The sequence below is a fragment of the Hylobates moloch genome, unplaced genomic scaffold (assembly GCF_009828535.3).
Source record: "Hylobates moloch isolate HMO894 unplaced genomic scaffold, HMol_V3 SCAFFOLD_8, whole genome shotgun sequence".
NCBI classification, from domain to species: domain Eukaryota; kingdom Metazoa; phylum Chordata; class Mammalia; order Primates; family Hylobatidae; genus Hylobates; species Hylobates moloch.
The window spans coordinates 72,246,338-72,267,019 of record NW_026652283.1 but is presented as its reverse complement, the minus strand read 5'-3'; the positions used below and the strand labels follow the sequence as shown (position 1 = coordinate 72,267,019).

General features: G+C 45.8%; 4 non-coding genes across 4 annotated transcripts; 1 reads left to right on the top strand and 3 right to left on the bottom strand.

The window, feature by feature from the left end:
* Positions 1–1,817: 1,817 nt before the first annotated feature.
* TRNAV-CAC (transfer RNA valine (anticodon CAC)) lies at positions 1,818–1,890 on the bottom strand. The gene has a single exon. It is a non-coding gene; the product is annotated as a tRNA-Val (tRNA).
* Positions 1,891–3,404: 1,514 nt separating this feature from the next.
* On the top strand, positions 3,405–3,511 carry LOC116473928 (U6 spliceosomal RNA). Its single transcript, XR_004249490.1, has one exon. It is a non-coding gene; the product is annotated as a U6 spliceosomal RNA (small nuclear RNA).
* A 12,164-nt stretch (positions 3,512–15,675) lies between these two features.
* Positions 15,676–15,747, bottom strand: TRNAE-UUC (transfer RNA glutamic acid (anticodon UUC)). The gene has a single exon. It is a non-coding gene; the product is annotated as a tRNA-Glu (tRNA).
* Positions 15,748–20,379: 4,632 nt separating this feature from the next.
* Positions 20,380–20,453, bottom strand: TRNAN-GUU (transfer RNA asparagine (anticodon GUU)). Its single transcript has one exon. It is a non-coding gene; the product is annotated as a tRNA-Asn (tRNA).
* Positions 20,454–20,682: the final 229 nt, after the last annotated feature.

Genomic DNA, 20,682 nt, shown 5'->3' with positions numbered 1-20,682 from the left:
TAGAGATGTGGTTTCGCCATGTTGGCCAGGCTGGTCTCAAATTCCTGGGCTCAAGGGATGCGCTCACCTCAGCCTCCCAAAGTGCTGGGATTAAAGGCGTGAAAGACAGTGCCTGGCCGAAAAATGTTTTATTTTAAATTCAAAATGCTGTAATGGAGGCTGGGTGCAGTGGCTTTTTTTACTCAGCATACTTGAGATTCATGTTATTGTATATATGAGCAGTTCCGTCCTTTTTTTGGCTGAGTAACATTGCATTGTATGGATTGGTCTTTCACTTGTTGACATTTGGGTAGTCTACAGTTTGGGGCTATTACAAATAGAGCTGCCATGAACGCGTGTGTGCAGGCTTTTGTATGGGCATATGCTCTATTTACTCTTGGTAAATACCTAGGAGTGGAATGGATGAGTCATATTGTAGTAGTTTAATGTTTTTAAAAACCACCAAACTGTTTTCCAAAGTGAATGTACCATTTTACATTCCCACCAGCAGTGAATGAGTGTTCCGGTTTCTCCACATCCTTGACAACTTGGTATGGTCAGTCTTTTAAATTTTAGACATTCTGATATGTGTGTAGTGGTATCTCATTGTTTTAAATTTGCATTTCCCTAATGATTAATGACGTTGGACATCTTTCCATGTGATTATTTGCAATCCACATATTTTTTTTTTTTTTTTTGAGATGGAGTCTCGCTCTGTTGCCCAGGCTAGAGTGCAATGGTGTGATCTCAGCTCACTGCAATCTCCGCTTCCCTGGTTCAAGCAATTCTCCTGCCTCAGCCTCCTGAGTAGCTGGGATTACAGGCGCCAGCCACCACGCCCAGCTAATTTTTATATTTTTAGTAGAGATGGGGTTTCACCATGTTGGTCAGGCTGGTCTTGAACCCCTGACCTCGTGATCCACCCACCTCAGCCTCCCAAAGTGCTGGGATTACAGGCGTGAGCCACTGCGCCCGGCCCCATATATCTTTTTTTTTTTTTTTTTTTTTATCAAGTGTCTGTTCAAATTGTTTGTCCTCCTTTTAGGAGAGTTGTGAAAATCTTTTAATTAAAAATGTACATTCTTTCCACCTGATTTAGAACCTAAGAATCTTGAAAGAGAAAGAACTAACATTTTCGTGACTGAGAACTGGATGGTGACAAATGAGAAAATAAACACAATAAAGGCAAGTTTGGTGGGGGGTGATAGAGCTGAGTGACTGTGATCCCCCCTCCGTCACCACGTTCGGTTCGTTCCTCTGGACTACTGGGTTCATGATACCGGCAATCAGCGCAAAGCGAGATAATCACCAGCGCACTCTTGAATCTCTATACGGGTTTGTAAACTATGTGGAGGAAACCGACCCGTCGCAGTCTCAGCCGAAGAGGCCGGAGCCAGAGCCAGAGCCTGAGCAGGGTCTGAAAAAAGGACCCGCCGTTCAGGACTAGGCCCCTGAACCACAAGTTGCTCCTCAGGGGTCCGGGTCGGAAGTGACGACTTCATTCACTGAGCAGCCATTTCCGGTTCCCAGTGTGTCCGAAGTGCCTTCTGGGTGTCAGAAAAGACACAAAAACTGACGGGGCGGAACCGCGACACGGTGCCTGCTGATGTCAAAAGGTCTCACGGCTCCAGAGGGACCCAGTCGCCCACAGCTGCCAGGGGCGCCGCCCGCTCCGAGCCCGTTGTCGAGAGCCGCTCGGCTGCTCGGGTCTGCCCTTCAGTCCTTCCAACTCTCGTCGGACCTAGAGTTCCGGGATCTCACTGCGATCTTGGCGGATTCTTATGTAGAATTCGAGAGGATATGGGGGAAGGAAAAAAAACAAAAAAGATGAACCACTCTGTTTCCGCCCGGTTTCGAACCGGGGACCTTTCACGTGTGAGGCGAACGTGATAACCACTACACTACGGAAACCCGGTGGCAGTTGGTTTCCCACAAATGATTCTTAAAAGTCAGAGGCTCACCACTGCGTCCCTGACCCACGAGAAAAGTACCCGGGAGGGCCACCCACAGCTTCGGGATCAGGGCGCGCAGGGAAGTAGCCAGCAAAGCAAGTAAGGCCCGGGCTGCTCGCGGGGGGTCATAACCGAGGGCACAGGGGTGAACTCGATGGTGCTTCCTCAGGAAACTTCCGGCGCAGTCAGCGCTGCAGCCAGAGCCCCGAGATAGTGGGGCAGGGCTCCAGGCGTGCTCGAATGCTCGTCGTGGAGTTTTCCTGATCCTGTCGGGTCCCTAAGGAGCGCTTGGCGGGGAGCGTGGACGCCCTGGGGCCAGGCCACCGCGGCCACTGAGAGCCTCCCCCTGGGACTGGAGAAAAACGGAGTAGAAGAGACCTAGGGGACAGACTTGGCCGGATCAAGGGAAACCAGCTCATATTTGGAACAAAATACGCCTTATGTTTGCCCAGCACTGAATTTAGAAGCATTTTCACATTCTCGTGTTTAACTAGTTTTACAACAGTGCCACGAGCAAAGTATTAAACGTGTTTTAAAGATGAAGAGACTGAAGCTAGGTAAATTGGACTTGGGTAAGATGGAAGCGCTACTTAACTTTAAGGAGAGTCTGCGACCCTGATGTTCTCAGGCTGTATCTCGCTTAGTGGGACTACACCTTATTATTGTCCGAGGAATCAAATGAAGAGGAAAGAGACCGTGGAGAGTATTTCTGGAGGGACTCAAGATACCGCTCTAGGTAGAACCCCAAGATAGCTGTGTAGAGTGACAGCTGATGTCGAATGACTTCATCTTTTCCACTGCTGCGGGTGAAATTATCTGAGGAGGTAGGAAGAAGAGATGGTTTAGGGATGCCATGTGACAAAGGCTTTGGAAAATTAAGAAGAGGCCGGGCGCAGTGGCTCACGCCTGTAATCCCAGCACTTTGGGAGTCCGAGGCGGGCGGATCTCACCTAGGATCAGGAGTTCCAGACCAGCCTGGCTAACATGGTGAAACGCCATTTCTACTAAAAATACAAAAATTTTCTGGGCATGGTGGCACGCGCCTGTAATCCCAGCTATTCGGGAGGCTGAGGCAGGAGAATAGCTTGAACCCGGGAGGCTCAAGTTGCAGTGAGCCAAGATCACACCATTACACTCCAGACAGGATGAAAGAGCAAAACTTAGTCAAAAAAAAAAAAAAAAAAAAAAGAAGAAAATTAAGAAGAGAAGGATGAGAGAATTACCAAGGCAGCAGTGAAGACTTACGTGCTGTTGTATGATACAAATGTCCAGGGGCTAGCATGGAACAATGTTGGCTGACTGCGCCAGGAGCTCTAATCTGGCAAGAACCTAGAGGAGAAAGTGGATTGTGGGATGAATAAGCAAACGAGGAGAGTTAAGGAGTTGGGGGTGGTAGTGAGAGAGCAAAAGAGAAGCACCTGGTTGCAGGTTGAGGCTGTGCAGAATGTAGAAAGACATCAGAGATGTTCAATGGTGCTCACTTCGGCAGCACATATACTAACATTGGAATAATATAGAGAAGATTAACATGGCCCCTGTGCGAGGTTGATGCACAAATTCATGAACTGTTCCATTTTTTTTTTTAAAGAAATGTCCAATGGACTGAATGCTAGACAGATAGTAGTTTAGCAGGTTAAGGCACTTTATCAGAAAATTGGCTTAAATAATAAAGGGAAAATATTGCCTCACAATCCTAGGTAGATCTGGGCTTCAGGTAAGTCTTCATACAAGGCTCAAAGAAGTCTCTGAGTAGGCCGGGCGCGGTGGCTCACGCTTGTAATCCCAGCACTTTGGGAGGCCGAGGCGGGCGGATCACGAGGTCAGGAGATCAAGACCGTGAAACCCCGTCTCTACTAAAAATACAAAAAATATTAGTCGGGCGTTGTGGCGGGCGCCTGTAGTCCCAGCTACTCGGAGAGGCTGAGGCAGGAGAATGGTGTGAACCCGGGAGGCAGAGCTTGCAGTGAGCCGAGATCGCGCCACTGCACTCCAGCCTGGGTGACAGAGCGAGACTCCGTCTCAAAAAAAAAAAAAAGTGCAATTTTCATTCAATAAATATTTCATTCTTATGCGGTTTTGTTGCAGAAAGTGAAGTCCATGACTTTAGAATGATAGTAATTTATCAACCAAATAATCCATTTCACATAGTTTCAATAACTGCAGCAATCTCCTTGAATTGTCTGCAGAAATTCTGAAACTGTGGAATTGTCATCTCAAAGGACTTGGTCTTTACTTGGCCTGAATGAGTGCCACTTTTAGCATCATTGCAACATAAGGATACTTAAGAGATCGGCAACTGTCACAGCTCACAGCCAAACCCAATTTCCATTGAAAATCAACAAGCTCGGCTGGGCATGGTGGCTCATGTCTGTAATCCCAGCATTTTCGGAGGCCGAGGCGGGCGGATCACAAGGTCAGGAGATTGAGACCATCCTGGCTAACACGGTGAAACCCCGTCTCTACTAAAAACACAAAAAAATTAGCCGGGCATGGTGGCAGGTGCCTATAGTCCCAGCTACTCGGGAGGCTGAGGCAGGAGAATGGCGTGAACCTGGGAGGCAGAGCTTGCAGTGAGCCAAGATCGTGCCACTGCACTCCAGCCTGGGCGACAGAGCGAGACTGTCAAAAAAAAAAAAAAAAAAATCTACAAGCTCTGGCCAGGCGCGGTGGCTCACGCCTGTAATCACAGCACTTTGGGAGGCTGAGGTGGGTGGATCACCTGAGGTCAGGAGTTTACACCAGCCTGACCAACATGGTGAAACCCCATCTCTACTAAAAATACAAAATTAGCCAGGCATGGTGGCACATACCTGTAGTCCCAGCTACTCGGGAAGCTGAGGCAGGAGAATCGCTTGAACCCAGGAGGCAGAGGTTGCAGTGAGCCGATATCGCGCCACTGCACTCCAGCCTGGGCGACAGAACGAGACTCCGTCTCAAAACAAACAAACCAACAAACCAACAAAAAACCTGCATTTTGTTCTGTACTAAGAAAAATTCTTCTGTCTTGAGATTCTGTTAATCTGTAACCCTAGCCCCAACCTTGTGCCCCAGAGACATGTGCTGCGTTGACTCAAGGTTTTTTTTTTTTTTTTTTTTGAGACAGAGTCTGGCTCTGTCTCCCAGGCTGGAGTGCAGTGGCGCCATCTCCGCTCACTGCAAGCTCCGCCTCCGGGGTTCCCGACATTCTCTTGCCTCAGGCTCCGGAGTAGCTGGGACTACAGGGGCCCGCCACAACGCCCGGCTAATTTTTTGTATTTTTAGTAGAGACAGGGTTTCACCGTGTTAGCCAGGATGGTCTCGATCTCCTGACCTCGTGATCCGCCCACCTTGGCCTCCCAAAGTGCTGGGATTACAGGCGTGAGCCACAGCGCCTGGCCATTGACTCAAGGTTTAATGGATTTAGGGCTGTGCAGGATGTGTTTTGTTAAAAAAGTGTTTGAAGGCAGTATGCTTGGTAAAAGTCATCGCCATTCTCTAATTTCGAGTACCCAGGGACACATACACTGCGGAAGGCTGCAGGGACCTTTGCCCAGGAAAGCCAGATATTGTCCAAGGTTTCTCCCTATGTGATAGCCTGAGATATGGCCTCGTGGGAAGGGAAAGACCTGACGGTCCCCCAGCCCGACACCCTTAAAGGGTCTGTGCTGAGGAGGATTAGTGAAAGAGGAAGGCCTCTTTGCAATTGAGATAAGAGGAAGGCATCTGTCTCCTGCTCGTCCCTGGGAATGGAATGTCTTGGTGTAAGACCTGATTGTACGTTCTATTTACTGAGATAGGAGAAAACTGCCTTGGGGCTGGAGGTAAGACATGCTGGCGGCAATACTGCTCTTTAATGCACCGAGATGTTTGTGTACATGCACATCAAGGCACAGCACCTTTCCTCAAACTTATTTATGACACAGAGACCTTTGCTCGTATGTTTTCCTGCTGACCCTCTCCCCACTATTACCGTATTGTCCTGCCACACCCCCCTCTCCGAGATGGTAGAGATAGTGATCAATAAATACTGAGGGAACTCAGAGACCAGTGCCAGTGCGGGTCCTCTGTATGCTGAGCGCCGGTCCCCTGGGCCCACTGTTCTTTCTCTATACTTTGTCTCTGTGTCTTCTTTATTTTCTCAGTCTCTCGTCCCACCTGAGGAGAAATACCCACAGGTGTGGAGGGGCTAGCCCCCTTCAGAGCTCAGGTGTTTGAAACCAGCCTGGGCAACAAACATGGCGATACCCTCATCCCTATTTAAAAAAAAAAAAAGATAATAGCCATAGTAAATTTTAAAAACTGTGTAGCACTGACACAAGAATAAACAACTACCCAATGGAACAGAATACAGAATCCACAAACAGACCTGAGTGTGAACGGAAATTTCATATATGATATAGTATTTGAATTAATGAGTTGTTTAGTGGATAATCTTGAGAAAATCTTGACTTACAGTATGTTGGAAAAATAAAATTGGATTATAACTCACACAGTTACCAATTTCCGATAGATTAGATATCAAAAAGTCAAAGATGAAACCATGAAGCTAATAGACAAAAATTCAGAATAACGTTTTTGTTACCTTGGGGTGGGAAAGAATTTTTAAAATAAAAGATCGTAAAACCATACAGCATAGAGGGAGAATAAATGGATGAATCTGAGCAACTCGATATGAAAGACTTCAATGAGGCATATCATGGACGAAGAGATAATAACAAGGAGAAGATATGATATCTAAAACAAACAAGGGATTTATAACTAGATTCTAGAATATACAAGGAACTTCTGAAATTAGAAAGAAAAAAAAATACCCAACAGGAAACCTAACAGAAAAAAATGGGTAAAGAATGTGAATAGTTCCGCTGGGCGCGGTGGCCCACGCTTGTAATCCCAGCACTTTTGGGAGGCCGAGGCGGGCGGATCACGAGGTCAGGAGATCGAGACCACGGTGAAACCCCGTCTCTACTAAAAAATACAAAAAAATTAGCCGGGTGTGGTGGTCGGCGCCTGTAGTCCCAGCTACTCGGAGAGGCTGAGGCAGGAGAATGGCGTGAACCTGGGAGGCGGAGCTTGCAGTGAGCCGAGATTGCACCACTGCACTCCAGCCTGGGCGACAGAGCGAGACTCCGTCTCAAAAAAAAAAAAAAAAGAATGTGAATAGTCCAACTTAAGAAGGGGAAAGCTAAGTAGCTAAAAATATGAAGAATGATGAACCTCACTAGTAATCAGAGAAATGGAAATAAATTAAAATGGCGAGATACCAATTTATATCTTTGGTAAACATTAGAAAGTTATGTCTTGGGTAACATATAGGTAAATGAGAGGCCGGGCACAGTGACTCATGCATGTAATCCCAGCACTTTGGGAGGCTGAGGTGGGTGGATCGCCTGAGGTCAGGAGTTTGAGACCAGCTTGATGAACATGGTGAAATCCCATCTCTACTAGAAATACAAAAATTAGCTGGGCATGGTGGTGCATGCCTGTAATCCCACCTACTCGGGAGGCTGAGGCAGGAGAGTCGCTTGAACCTGGGAGGTGGAGGCTGCAGTGAGCCGAGATCATGCCATTGCATTCCAGCCTAGGTGACAGAGCAAGACTCTGTCTCAAAAAAATAAAATAGAATAGATTAAAATAAAATAAAACATAGGCAAATGGGAAGTCTCATGTCCTGCTGATGGGAATTAAACAGGTACAGCATATTGGGAAGCAACCTGTAAGTATTTAAGTAACTGTATACTTTAAGACTCAGCAATCCTTCTAACTATATACCTAAGAGAAACTAGCACCTAGGTCTATAAGGAGACATGTATCAGAATATTCATGACAGGACTGTGTGTGACGGTGAGAATTGGAGGCAGTCCAGATGTCCATCACTAATGCATAGATTTACTTAGGCTTGGTTTACTGATGCAAAAGAGAGAGAATAAAAATACACTGTTTTCACAAAAACAGTGAAAAGGGAGTAGGAAACAGCATAAAATTCATAGCAGAAACCCATTTTTGCAAATATACAATATTGCATTTTGTTAAATAAACACACTCTCACATACACAAACACTGATACCTTTTATATCTCCATTATATCTCCAGATTCTTTTTTTTTTTTTTTTGAGGTGGAGTCTTTCTGTCACCCAGGCTGGAGTACAGTGGCGCGATCTTGGCTCACTGCAACCTCTGCCTCCTGAGTTCAAGCGATACTCCCACCTCAGCCTCCTGAGTAGCTGGGATTATGGGCACCTGCCTTCATGCCTGGCTAATTTTTTTGTATTTTTGTAGAGATGGGGTTTCACCATGTTGGCCAGGCCGGTCTTGAACTCCTGATGTCAGGTGATCCACCTGCCTGGGCCTCCCAAAGTACTGGGATTACAGGCATGAGCCACCGTGCCTGGCCTAATATTTTTAGAAATAATATGTATATTTAAAAAACAGACTAAATATACAAAACTGGGTGCATTTTAGGGGAGAGGAATTGATGTAAGAATGGGAGATGAGGCCGGGCGCGGTGGCTCAGGCCTGTAATCCCAGCACTTTGGGAGGCCGAGGCGGGCGGATCACCAGGTCAGGAGATCGAGACCATCCTGGCTAACACGGTGAAACCCTGTCTCTACTAAAAATATAAAAAATTAGCCGGGCGTGGTGGCGGGCGCCTGTAGTCCCAGCTACTCAGGAGGCTGAGGCAGGAGAATGGCGTGAACCCGGGAGTCAGAGCTTGCAGTGAGCTGTGATTGTGCCGCTGCACTCCAGCCTGGGAGACAGAGTGAGACTCCGTCTCAAAAAAAAAAAAAAAAAAAAAAAAAAGAATGAGAGGTGAGGAGAAAAAAATGAGACAATATAACAGAACAGGGATCTTACCCAATCAATTATTATAATGAGCAATAGGGCTGGGCGGGGTGGCTCATGCCTGTAATCCCAGCACTTTGGGAGGCTGAGACGGGTGGATCTCTTGAGGTCAGGAGTTCGAGACCAGCCTGGCCAACATGGCAAAATCCTGTCTCTACTAAAAATACAAAAATTAGCCAGGCATGACGGCGCATGCCTGTAGTCCACACTACTCAGGAGGCTGAGGCAGGAGAATCGCTTGAACCTGGGAAGTGGAGGTTGCAGTGAACCAAGATCGTGCCATTGCACTCCAGTCTGGGTGACAGAATGAGACTCCATCTCAAAATAAATAAATAAATAAATAAATAATAAATAAATAAATAAATAAAGTGCAATAAACTGAGGGAGATGATTGAATCAATTTTGTGTGCCCGTGAGTGATAAGAGGAAAAAAAAGTGAAAGTATACAATACCTTTTGGGAGAAATAGAAGAGGACTGACTGGGGTGAAGATATTCACAACATAATGTCAAAACTACTCCTACAAATCCGTGAGACAAAGACAACTCAAGAAAAACACGTATTTTGGCCAGGCATGGTGGCTCACGCTTGTAATCCCAGCACTTTGGGAGGCCAAGGCGAGTGGATCACTTGAGGTCAGGAGTTCGAGACCAGCCTGGCCAACACGGTGAAACCCCATCTCTACTAAAAAATACAAAAAAATTAGCCGGGCGTGGTGGCTCATGCTTGTAGTCCCAGCTACTCAGGAGTCTGAGGCAGGAGAATCGCTTGAACTTGGGAGGCGAAGGTTGCAGCGAGCCATATTGTGCCCCTGCACTCCAGCCTGGGCGACAGCAAGAATCCTTCTCAAAAAAAAAAAAAAAAAAAAAAAAGAAAAGAAAAAGAGAAAAATATGCTTTTATCTGGGCGTGGTGGCTCACAACCCCAATCCCAGCACCGATCACGAGGTCAGGAGATCAATCCTGGTAAATATGAAACCCCATAAAAAAAAAAAATTACCGGTGTGGCGGTGGGGCACCTGTATCCCACTACAGGCTGGGGGCAGGGGAAGGCATGAACGGAGGCGGACTTCCAACCGAGATGGCATCACTGCACTCACCTGGCAAAAGGACGAGCCTCTGTCTCAAAAAAAAAAAAAAAAAAAACTTTATTATATATATATTATATATATTATTACTCTGTATTATAAAAATATTATATATTCTCTGTCTCTCCTCCCTTTCTGATATATATATAAATATATATTTTTTTTTTTTTTTTTTAGACATCTACTCAGTGGCGTGATATTGGCTCACTGCAACCTCCACCTCTGAGGTTCAAGTGATTCTCCTGCTTCAGCCTCCTGAATAGCTGGGATTACAGGCACACAACACCATGCCCAGCTAATTTTTGTATTTTTAGTAGAGATGGAGTTTCACCATGTTTCACCATGTTGGCCAGGCTGGTCTTGAACTCCTGACCTTAAATGATCCGCCCACCTCGGCCTCCCAAAGTGCTGGGATTACAGGTGTGAGCCACCAGCCTGGCCTCTATAGTTATTTTTTACATAATGTCCAGCATACAATAAAAATTAGGAGACATGTGAAGAGAAAGGAAAATGTGACCAATGGTCAAGAGAAAAAAGCAAACAGTAGAAGCAGAAACAAATATAATCCAATTGTTTAAGTTCACAGGCAAGAACTTTAAAATAATCACAATTTTATTTTTAAAAAATAGAGGAAAAGATGGAAAGTAGATGAGAAGAATTTCAACAGAGAATTAGAATAGAGACACAAACTTCTAGAACAGAACTCTCTGAATGGGTTTAACAGCAAATTGGACACAGCAGGAGACAAGATTAGTGAATTCAAAGACAGATCGCCGGGCGCGGTGGCTCACGCTTGTAATCCCAGCACTTTGGGAGGCCGAGGCGGGTGAATCACGAGGTCAGGAGATCGAGACCACGGTGAAACCCCGTCTCTACTAAAAATACAAAAAATTAGCCGGGCGTGGTGGCGGGCGCCTGTAGTCCCAGCTACTCGGAGAGGCTGAGGCAGGAGAATGGCGTGAACCCGGGAGGCGGAGCTTGCAGTGAGCCGAGATTGCGCCACTGCACTCCAGCCTGGGGGACAGAGCCAGACTCTGTCTCAAAAAAAAAAAAAAAAAAAAAAAAAGACAGATCAATAGGCTGGGCACCGTGGCTCACGCCTGTAATCCCAGCACTTTGGGAGGCTGAGGCGGGTGGATCAGCTGAGGTCAGGAGTTTGAGACCAACCTGACCAACATGGTGAAACCCCATCTCTACTATAAATACAAAATTAGCCAGGCGTGGTGGTGGGTGCCTGTAATCCCAGCTACTCTGGAGGCTCAGGCAGGAGAATCGCTTGAACCCGGGAGGTGCAGGTTGCAGTGAGCTGAGATCACACCATTGCACTCCAGCCTGGGCAATGAGTGAGACTTTGGCCTCAATACAGAAAGAAAGAAAAGGGAGGAAGGAAGGAAGGAAGAAAGGAAGGAAGGAAGAAGGAAGGAAGGAAGGAAGGAAGGAAGGAAGGAAGGAAGGAAGGAAGCAACCCATATTGAAGCACACACCCATGAGTTGAGCCTGAGACCTTGGTCAAGAACCAAACCTAAACATACGCTGGCTAAAGAGTGAGGGGACTGTGGGCATAGGGGACTGTGGGCATGGGGGAATGCCTCCCCACAGATTCCCATCCAGGACGCTTGGCCTGATGACCACAGCATCTCAGTAATGCTTCTGTAGTCCAGTATCGTTACTTCATTCTGAAATACATGTATGTATCTATCTATCTATCTATCTATCTATCTATATATATTTTTTTTAGGCAGAGTCTTGCTCTGTCACCCAGGCTGGGGTGCAGTGGCACGATCTCAGCTAACTGCAACCTCTGCCTCCCAGGTTCAAGTGATTTTCCTGCCTCAGCCTCCCAAGTAGCTGGGATTACAGGCGTGCACCACCACACCTGGCTAATTTTTGTATTTTTAGTGGAGACGGGGTTTCACCATGTTGGCCAGGCTGGTCTGGAACTCCTGACCTCAAATGATCTGCCCACCTCAGCCTCCCAAAGTGCTGTTATTACAGGCATGAGCCACTGCACCCGGCCTGAAATACATGTTTAAAAGAAAAATGTTGATCGTTTACTCAAAGGGGTAAATTAAGAATGGCAGTGAGCTCCTAATATCTGTAGCCACAATTCTCAAGGGAAGCAAATGAGGAGGCCAAACATCTGGTTGCTAATCTCATCAGCACCTGATGGGTAGGGAGGCTGTGAAGGCTGATGTCCTTTGAGGAATTCTGAAATGCTCCTTAAGGGGACTAGGCCCACCCATATTGAGAATCACTAATGTATACTTTTGTTTAATTTCTTTTTTTTTTTTTTTTTTGAGACGGAGTTTTGCTCTGTCACCCAGGCTGGAGTGCAGTGGCGCGATCTCGGCTCACTGCAAGCTCCGCCTCCCGGATTCACGCCATTCTCCTGCCTCAGCCTCTCCGAGTAGCTGGGACTACAGGCGCCCGCCACCACGCCCGGCTAATTTTTTTTGTATTTTCAGTAGAGACGGGGTTTCACCGTGGTCTCGATCTCCTGACCTCGTGATCTGCCCACCTCGGCCTCCCAAAGTGCTGGGATTGCAAGCGTGAGCCACCGCGCCCGGCCACTTTTGTTTAATTTCCTCTCTATTTCTTCTTCTTCTTTTTTTTTAAGAGATGTTATACTATGCTGCCCAGGCTGCTCTCAAACTCCTGGGCTCAAGCGATCCTCCTGCCTTGGCCTCCTGAGTACGTTTAATTTTGACACGGAAACATGTAGTCTGTCAGGTATATTCTAAATCTAGAATGGGTGGATTAGCACAGTCATAGTATTAGTAATTAATAAAACTTTCCACCACTTTGAAATCCTGAAAGTAGTTAAAGTTATGGAGTTTTAGGCAGTCCGGTATTAGCAGCCCTTGGCCTTTGCACTGGCAGCTGTCACCAGGTGTTTAAGGTGGCTCATTAGGGAAGTCCAGAGCCAGCCAATACCCTTTACTGAGCTTGTGAGGTCAAGAAGGCCACACATAATCCATTTAGAGTTTTTGTAAAATAAAAACCATATATCTATATGGTAACGAATTGGTTAATTGTAAGCCAGGATATAAAATGAATAAACAAAAGTGAAGTGGTAACAAATTAGTTAAGTGGCAGGGGGATCAAATCCAGATCTCTCAGGACAGAAGGGAATACTCACCAACTATGCTAATGAGGAAGGAGATTAATCTAAAGTCGACATCTCCTCTAACTGCCCACTTTTACACTGGGCCTAGATAGGTAGGAAGCATTGATTGCTCATGCCCCATTTGCTCCCAGGCCACCACCTAGTCTGACCCCCTGCTGGCAGGACGGAGCAAGAGGCCAGCATCAGAGTGGCCATTCGTGAAAATGCCAGAAACATTGTCTACTCTCCACCCCACGCCATCTCCCACAAAACTCACCTGTGCCATGCAAGACTGTGGCAGGTGGTTGGAATTCCAGGTGCCGCTGCTCCTCATCCTTCTAGGGAGGCGGATTTCAGGGCAGAAGCCTGGGAAGTGTGAGGCTGCTGGATCCAAGAGTGGGGGCAGGTGGAGCAGAGGTGAGGTTTGGCCTTTTTGAAGCACTGGGTCAGGAAAATCCAACGATGTGCTTTGGCCAGATTCATTTCCTGCTCAGATTCTGGATTGAGGAAGGCAGGGAGTGAGACCATGGCAAAGAATTGACTAGGAAGAAGCTGTCACCCTTGATGGAATGGGCAAAGAGAAAAAGCAATCATTTGGGCATAGGGCCCAGCTGGACTCCTGGGTGGAAGGTGTGGCCTGGGTGTTCTTGGGTTCCTTGTCTGCTTGAGCCCCAGAACAATAGAAAATCTTGAAGGCCACAGCAACAGGAGCTTAATAGTGGGAAGGAAGAAAAATGAAGGACAAAACCAAGACTTAAACTAACTCCCACTGGGAAGTTTGAGAAAAAAACCTTAACCACTATACCAAAAATGTACCCCAGGAAACTCATCTTACCTCTGGTACCAGCATCAGCTACATAAATTGTCGGGTCTAGTGCAAAGTGAAAATGCAACCTCTTCTGAAAAAAGCAGCAAGAAAAGTGCTGTGAAGGGTAGTGAACTATAAAGCTTTTTCCTTTCTTCCCCATAGTCCTTCCTATGATGGGGCTTTTTATTTGCTCTTATTTGTCATTCTGTGTAAAGAAAAATTAAGAATTTAAATAATTAGCATGTTTTTTTTTGTTTGTTTTTTTTTTTTTTTTTTCCTGAGACAGAGTTTCGCTCTTGTTGCCCAGGCTGGAGTGCAATGACACAATCTCGGCTCACCGCAACCTCCACTACCCAGGTTCAAGCGATTCTCCTGCCTCAGCCTCTGGAGTAGCTGGGATTACAGGCACACGCCACCATGCCTGGCTAATTTTTTATATTTTTAGTAGAAACGGGGTTTCACCATGTTGGCCAGGCTGGTCTTGAACTCCTGACCTCAGGTGATCTGCCCGCCTCGGTCTCCCAAAGTGCTGGGACTGCAGGTGTGAGCCGCCGCGCCCGGCCGGCTAATTATTTGAAATTTTAAGAATGTTTTCCAGACACTCCTAAAAGTTTATAACCTACGCTTGCAGTGGTTAAAGCGTCAGTCCTAAGATATTTTCCCAAAAGGTGCTGCCCAGGTAATTAAGCTGTCTCTCCCTGGTGGTCTAGTGGCTAGGATTCAGTATCTTAACCGCCAGTGCCCAGGTTCGATTCCCCGTTAGTAAAGTTTGCTTTTCTGCTTTCTTGATCACATGCATTCTATTATCGCCGCGGCTCCGACTGTCACTGCCCTCCGGAGCAGTCAGGGTTTGCTTGCAGGCACGCCTCTCCGCAAGGCACTGCTGACACCCTGTACATCAGTATCCAGGGAATGGGGACTGCCTGTATAGAGTAAAAAGGTAGGCAGATTCAGACTCACCTCAGCCCCACTCTATTGAGAATTACTGATTTTTATTTTTACTTTTTGGGGGCTAAGTCTCGCTCTGTTGTCAGGCTGGAGTGCAGTGGCGCGATTTCGGCACATAGCAACCTCCGTCTCCCGGATTCAAGGAGTAGCTGGGACTACAGCTCAGCCTTCCGAGTAGCTGGGACTACAGGCCCGCACCACCACGCCCAGCTAATTTTTGTATTTTTATTTTTGTATTTTTAGTAGAGACTGGGTTTTACCATGTTGGCCAGGATGGTCTCGATCTTTGACCTCGTGATCTGCCCGCCTCCCAAAGTGCTGGGATTACAGGCGTGAGCCAACGCGCCCGGCTTGATTTTTAAAAATCAATATAAGTAATTTTTACATGAAACAAGTGAGTTATTTCAAATGGCTTCTAAATCTAGAAAAGTTTGATGAATTGGCATAGGCACAGTTTTAAGAATAAATGTAATTCTGCCTCTCCCACCTCCTGCCGAGTTCTCATTTAAACCCTAAGGGCGGTTTGTTTACATTTCAGAGATGTAGAATGCCCAGGTTATTTTACCAGATGCGCTACTGTTTCCTCTGGTAACAGGTGTTCCAAATCGGAAAACAAACTAGTCCATTATGCTAATATGCATATTTGAAACATGGAAAACCTCTCTTAATTCGTTTGGTCTTTTGTAAAAACAGAAACATTTTTATATGGTAATAAGTTAGTTAACTTTACCCGTAAGACGAATAGACGAAAGTGAACCTCCTATGATGACAAGTTACTTGACAACACTAACTTGTCAACTTTCTTACTTGTCAAGGGCTCCCTAATGACCTTGCCCCGCGGTTCTCAAGACTGACTTCAGGATCATCTGGGAGAGGTTGAAAGGCACATGCAGTGTTCACCGCCTTGAACTGAAGATGCACTGAGCATGGCTTTGGTAGAAACCGCTGCAGTGACATCAGAAAGCAAAAAAGCAAACTTCCCTGACCGGGAATCGAACCCGGGCCGCGGCGGTGAAAGCGCCGAATCCTAGCCATTAGACCACCAGGGAGAGGTGATAACACGATATGGGCAGCACCTTCTGGGAAAAGATCTTAGGACAGACGCCTCAACCACCTCAGGCACATGTTAGAAACCTATACGATTGTCTTCAGAATATTTTGCAGTGATGTGTATAGCACTGGATGCAGTGACTGCTGCCTGGGCCAGAGGGTGGCAGAAGGCTTTAGGGGCAGAAACGTTGGAAGAAAGATTGTCATAAGTCAAGCCGGGGAAGAGAAAAATATTTCCCAAATCATTTTTTTCACGGACTCCCTCTGACACGGGAGTTTCCCATCTCGCTTCCTCCCTCCTTCCCTTTTTCTTTCTTCCTTCCTAAAATCTGCATCTCCTTCACTTACATAGTTTCCCCACGGTTGATTGAGAAAAACATGTGTCTCTTTTGCCCCCCTCCCCAAAGGATCCTATTCCTGATCTCTAAATATGCCCCTCACCAGTGCAGAGGGAGGAGCAGTCAGAGCCTGGGAGACCTGCCTACCTGGAGCTGCACCCATCTTTGAGGCCATGCTCTGTTTCCTGGAACCTGAAATGGATTTACGTATTCTACACATTTCATAGAAATGAAATCACATAATGTGTCACATTTTGTCCGGCTTCTCTCACTTGGCATAATATTTTTGGGTTCATTCATGTCATAGTACATACTAGGACTTCACTTCTTCTTATGGCTAAATAATATTTTATGTATATACCACATTTCCTTTATCTATTCATCTGTTGATGGGCATTTGGGTTGTTTCCACCTTTTGGCTGTTGTGAGTAATGCTGCTATGAACATTTATGTACAAGCATTTGTTTGAGCATCTGTTTTTTATTTTTTGGGGTTATCTATTTAGTAGTGGAATTACTAAGTCACTTATATTCCCACCAGCATAGGTAAACCTATAGGAACAGAAAGCAGAGTAATGGCTGCCAGGGGCTGGGGAATGTGGAGTAATCACATAATGATATGGGGTTTTACTTTCTTATGATGAAAATGTTTTGGAACTAGATTGAGATGGTGGTTGCACAACCCTGTGAACGTACTTAATGCCACTGAATTTTGTTTAAGATGGTTTCATTTTTCTTCACATTTCTGCCTATGCTTTATATTTTCTGTTGTTTTAAAAATTATAGCCATCCTAGTGGGTGTGAAGATACCACTACACATAAATTATGTTTTTTGTTTTTGTTTTTGTTTTTTTTGAGACGGAGTCTTGCTCTGTCGCCCAGGCTGGAGTGCAGTGGCGTGATCTTGGCTCACTGCAACCTCCGCCTCCCGGGTTCACGCCATTCTCCTGCCTCAGCCTCTCCGAGTAGCTGGGACTACAGGCGCCCGCCACCATGCCCGGCTAATTTTTTTTTGTATTTTTGGTAGAGACGGGGTTTCACCGTGGTCTCGATCTCCTGACCTCGTGATCCGCCCGCCTCGGCCTCCCAAAGTGCTGGGATTACAAGCGTGAGCCACCGCGCCCGGCCCTACACATAAATTAGAATGTCTAAAATTAAAGAGACAGACTATATGCAATGGACTGAATGTTTGCACACACACCCCAAGTTCATATGTTAAAATTCTAACTCCCAAGGTTATATTATGAGGTGGGGCTTTGGGGAGGTAATTAGGTCATGAAGGTGGAGCCTTCATGAATAGGATTAGTGTCCTTATAAAAGAGACCCTTACCATGTGAGGCTTCTTAAAAGACTGCTTTCTGTGAGAAAACAGGCCCTCACCAGAAACCACATGTGCAAGCACCTTGATCTTGGACCTCCTAACCTCCAGAACCATAAGAAATAAGTTTCTGTTGCTTATAAGCCACCCAGTCTATGGCATTTTGTTATAGCACCTGAATGGACTGAGAGATCATACCAAACAAAAAAGAGGACATGCTGTATGATTTCATTTATGTAAAACTCTAGGCAATGCCAACTTACCTATATTGACAAAAAGCAGATCAGTGGTTGGCTTGGGGATGGGCAGGTAAGAGGGAGTGTGAGGTGGTAAGGAGCAGGAGGGAGGAATTGTGGAATTACAAAAGGCTATAGGGAAACTGCTTGGGGGTTATGGAGATGCTCACTATCTTTTTTTTTTGAGACGGAGTGTCGCTGTTGTTGCCCAGGCTAGAGTGCAATGTTGCAGTCTCAGCTTACTGCAACTTCCACCTCCCAGGTTCAAGTGATTCTCCTGTCTCAGCCTCCCAAGTAGCTGGGATTACAAGCATGTGCCACCATGCCTGGCTAATGTTTGTATTTTTAGTAGATATGGGGTTTCACCATGTTGGTTAGGCTGGTCTCAAACTCCTGACCTCAGGTGATCCACCCACCTCAGCCTCCCAAAGTGTTGGGATTATAGGCATAGGCCACTGCACCCGGCCTATATGCTCACTATCTTAATGATAGTGTTGGATTCACTGGTGTATATATATGTCAAAACATTTTGTATACTTTAAATATGTACAGTTTATGTTATATTAAATAACATTTTAAATAATGGTTTCTTGAAAAATTTTGTACATGTATTTTGGAGACTATCTGCCCATTTATCTATCTCTACCTCTATATCTTTATAGTTATACAGTTTTCTCTTAGGTATATACCTCGGAAAAAATTACTGAAACATGCATACATATGTTCAGCTGTGGCAGGTATGTCCAAATAGCTTTCCAAAGTGGTTGTAACTATTCACATTCCCATGATCTGTATACCACTTTCTATCCAGTAAGAGTTCCATAGTTACAGACAAAACAGAAAAAATAGGATATGTGTGTGTGTGTATATCTTGAATAGCCAAGATATGAACCTAAAATTGGATCCTGTAGGTTAAAAAACTAAAACCCAAGTTAAATTCATAGTCTGAGCATGCCTCTTCTGTGACAGTTGGTGTATTCATCAACAGTGGGAATGGAAATGAGACAGTTGAGCAGATTATTATGAATCCGAGTGCTTTGAAACCACAAATCTCACTGAGCCTCCCTTACTAGCAAAAGGGCCCGCTTTCTTCCTATATGAACAAGTTGAAATTCTCTTGTTTGGCCGGGCGCGGTGGCTCACGCTTGTAATCCCAGCACTTTGGGAGGCCGAGGCGGGCGGATCACGAGGTCAGGAGATCGAGACCACAGTGAAACCCCGTCTCTACTAAAAATACAAAAAAGAAATTAGCCGGGCGTGGTGGCGGGCGCCTGTAGTCCCAGCTACTCAGAGAGGCTGAGGCAGGAGAATGGCGTGAACCTGGGAGGCGGAGCTTGCAGTGAGCCGAGACTGCGCCACTGCACTCCAGCCTGGGCGACAGAGCGAAACTCCGTCTCAAAAAAAAAAAAAAAAGAAATTCTCTTGTTTGAGGATTCTTTATGATAACATCTGAGAAAGTTACATGGCAAGGAATGCCAACTTATTTCAAGACCCAGCTCTATCACCTCTTATTTCCTCCAGGCCCATAATTTGAATCAGATACCATTAGAAACTCTGAACCTTAATAATGGAGAATAAACTTTTTATTTATTTTTTATTTATTTTTATTTTTTGAGACGGAGTCTTGCACTGTCCCCCAGGCTGGAGTGCAGTGGCTTGATCTCGGCTCACTGCAAGCTCTGCCTCCTGGGTTCACGCCATTCTCCTGCCTCAGCCTCCGAGTAGCTGGGACCGCAGGCGCCCGCCACCACGCCCGGCTTTTTTGTATTTTTTTTTTTTTTGAGACGGAGTCTTGCTCTGTCTTCCAGGCTGGAGTGCTGCAGTGGCGCAATCTCGTCTCACTGCAAGCTCCGCCTCCTGGGTTCACGCCATTCTCCTGCCTCAGCCTCCCGAGTAGCTGGGAAAACAGGCGCCCCCCACCACACCTGGCTAATTTTTTATATTTTTAGTAGAGACGGGTTTCACTGTATTAGCCAGGATGGTCTCGATCTCCTGACCTCGTGATCCGCCCGCCTCTGCCTCCCAAAGTGCTGGGATTACAGGCGTGAGCCACCGCGTCCGGCCAGAAACTATTTAAGTTTTTAACTTAAACTATTTAAATTTTTAAAGGCACTTTTCTGTAGAGATCTTGTAAAAACAACTCTTATTTTTTAAGCCTTTCCACATAGTTTAGTTGCTTCTTCACAACTTACTGCTCTTCATCCAATTTAGTATATAAATTACTAATTCTAACTGCTTCTTCTCATCTCCATTTCCTCATAAGTGTTCCCGTGCCACGTAAAACTTGTATTAAAGAAATTCGATCTATATTCTATTAACGTAATTCTCAGGTGCGGTCGGGACCCTAAGAGAATGGAGGTGGTGTTTTGCTGCCCCTCCACCCTTTAAAATTGCAGAGAGATCATTGGGTTTCTCCAGCTCTTTAGCATCTGCTGTGAGAATTAATTGAGCGAGAGAGCCATACTTGTTTTCCTTAGTACCAGCACCCACCTGCAAAGTCTTGCTGGCTGCGAGGTTCTGCCGGAAAGCAGCTCTCAAAGGATTTGTTTCTGGAGGGAAAAGAACAGGAGCCTCTAGTTCGGTACTAGAGGACCTCTAACGTGTAGGGTGGAGGATGTTAGGAAACGTGTTTTACAAAGCAACCACTGTGTAGGATTTTAGGTTAGAAGTAGAACTTCTGGATCTGAAAAGAAGAATGGAGAAAAATAGTAACAACGGAATTAGAATCTAAAATCCCAACCGTCCCTGGGTGGGCTCGAACCACCAACCTTTCGGTTAACAGCCGAACGCGCTAACCGATTGCGCCACAGAGACTGATATGAATCGCTTGTTCTTGCAGATCATATTTATAGATATTTAGGTAAACACATGACGATTTCACTACCTAGAGTTCTGGTTCACCACTACCTGATTGCAAGTCTAGGTCTGAGTTGGGTAATTCTAAAACCTACAACATGAAACCATCCCTGCCATGTGACATTCAGATCCTTGCTTGCTTCCTTCCCAGTTTCTTAGCAGCAGCAGAAATCAATTGACTCCCAAA